This window comes from Montipora foliosa, chromosome 9 (assembly GCF_036669935.1).
Source record: "Montipora foliosa isolate CH-2021 chromosome 9, ASM3666993v2, whole genome shotgun sequence".
Taxonomy (NCBI): Eukaryota; Metazoa; Cnidaria; class Anthozoa; order Scleractinia; family Acroporidae; genus Montipora; species Montipora foliosa.
The window spans coordinates 17554012-17556511 of record NC_090877.1 but is presented as its reverse complement, the minus strand read 5'-3'; the positions used below and the strand labels follow the sequence as shown (position 1 = coordinate 17556511).

The 2500-nt window shown below is 40.4% G+C and overlaps 1 non-coding gene across 1 annotated transcript; it reads right to left on the bottom strand.

Annotated features, from left to right (window-relative positions):
• Positions 1 to 921: 921 nt before the first annotated feature.
• Trnak-cuu (transfer RNA lysine (anticodon CUU)) lies at positions 922 to 994 on the bottom strand. The gene has a single exon. It is a non-coding gene; the product is annotated as a tRNA-Lys (tRNA).
• Positions 995 to 2500: the final 1506 nt, after the last annotated feature.

Here is a 2500-nt window from a genome sequence, read left to right as displayed (position 1 = left end):
CATTTTTCTAGTAATAGGATATTGTAATTTTTCAGCTTGTGTCTTGTTCTAACTTTTATGTAAACGGCTCGCTGGAAGAGCAAACTGGCGATCATGGGCTCAAATCCCATGAGGTTTGTTGAAATCTGAATTCTATGACAATCTGTGTAGTTGTGCATAATTCTGTAAATTGGAATGTTTTAATGAGATCAAATCCTTCTCACCAGACAAAGTTGAAAATGATGCGTTTTAGAGCATCTCATTTCGGTTAGAGCCTCGAGGAACAATCTTAATTTGATTTAAAAGTTATTCTTGGAAGGTACACGGACCCATGAGTTCTCTTTTTAAAGCTAGCACTACAATTTTCATCAATTTATTAGCAAAATCTCCTTTTAACTAAGCTCTTGTGACAATTTCCTGGCAATCGTCGTCCATTTTTGTACCTTTAGTATCATAAAGCTTCAACTGAAGGTCCTTTCTGTGGTGTGACTTGTGCCACGTTACGATTTCGCCAAAGACTGGGCGGAAACAGCCGACACGTTTCTTAAAGTAGTAGGCTTCAACTTCCGAAAAGGTAATTTTTTAGCTGTAGCCGCAACGCTTTACGTCATGACTTTTCCGAGGCGCGAACGAAACTAAGGTAAAACTCCGTTAATTGGGCCAGTAGTTCAAGAAAGCCAAACCAAACAGAGGACCTTTCAACCGTAGTCCAACTTCCATGTAAAAATGCAGACCAAAATCCGAATACTTGTGGAAATTGAGTAAAAACTGCAAGCGTTATTACTTCTGTTGCCCTAGGTCTGTTTGCTTTCCAACTTTTGCTTTTAAGTCAGATTCTAAAGTCCGTGACTCCCTCAAGTTTTTACTATACGAAAAGCAAAGTTGATGACTTCCGCAAGAAGGGCACAAGAGTGTTAGTCAGCCAAAAAATGAAAGGTGCACCGCCCAACGTGGGGCTCGAACCCACAACCCTGAGATTAAGAGTCTCATGCTCTACCGACTGAGCTAGCCGGGCTCCGCGCTGCAAAACCGCTGACGGAACGTTCAAAAAAAACATATGTGACTGGCATGCTTGGGCGAGAGGCATTTCGGGTTTTTTCATCCTGAGATGCTGCAAAACTATTATACTGTAATTACTATCATGAGGGGTGTGGGAAAGGACGATCAAAAGGCGGTTATTTAAAAGTAATGGCAGCAGTTTCACTAGCAACATTTGTGGCTTCCTTAATGGTGTTGACAAAAGAATCCTCCTTACAAGAGAGGGTTCCTCTCCACTAACTGAAACATTCACAAGTCAGCAGGAAGTTTGGGGGAAATTTTGTGTGTGTAGATAATGAGTTGAGGAAAAATCGTAGGCAACAGTTAGGGTTAGTCTGTAAAATGAGGAGGAAAAATTCATAAAGTAAACTCTCAACGCCAAAATAAGGCTAACAAATGAAACAAACTCTGTGTGAAATTCAGAAACAGCCAGATAGTGCATGTACGATAAACTTAATCAAGTAGGAGAGATGATTGAGAGAGAGATACTTGACCATGAAAACTATACGTTCTTAAAAATTGGAATAATAAATGTCAAAATCTTTATACTAAAATCTTCGTTCTTTAATATATATGAAAAAAACTAAAGAAATCCCATGGAATATGAAACACAGGTTCGTTGAAGCAAATCAAACAATTGAAGGGCACACGGGAGGCTACCACGTGGTTCGTTGACAGTCCACTCAACATGTAGCCGGCATAGCTCCCATAGCACAGTAGCTTGGAGCGTCGTATATTCTTATAAGCAATACTGAGAACGGTCACCGACGGTGCTGAAGTAAGGAGGTTTCGATACCCGCCGCGAGTAACTGTATTTTAACGTATACATTTTGCACTCTCATTGGACAATTTGAAACTCTTGGCCAGTCAGAGTGCAAAATGTAGTATGATCGCCATCAAGCTATAACAGCCGTAGCCACACATCTAGCTGAACGCATGGGAAGATTATAGAAAGCCGAACGCTATTTTGAATTTATCCGCCAAAACTCGCTGTGTCGTCCCGGAGTGGAGTTGATGTGATAGGAAATTTATCTGGCCATAAAAACACCACAGCCTTAAGAGGCTGTGGTATTTTTATGGCGATTTGGACAGTTGCTTTCTGATGCGATAGCAATTTGTGGGACGAGATCGCCGCTAGTCACCAGCATCTCTTCTCTTTATGAGTGGAAATGACAACAAACGTCATCGTAAAAATTCGAAAGCCACAAACCAGGCTAAAATGGGCACAGTTTGCCCTCCAATTGCGCAGAAAATACGAGGACAACTGTACGTAGAGGTAAGTTTATTTCTTCATTTACAGCTTATTTTAGCATTTATAAGCTCCATATCTCAGTAGAAGTGTGGGTAAGATCGGTGTACTGTAAACTTAAAATCATCTGATCATTGCTAAATTTAATTATTCTCCTTATTCCAAATTTGACTCTGATCACCTGAGGTCAAGTTAATTTGGACATTTTCTTTCCAAACCTGTACATAGCGCTCA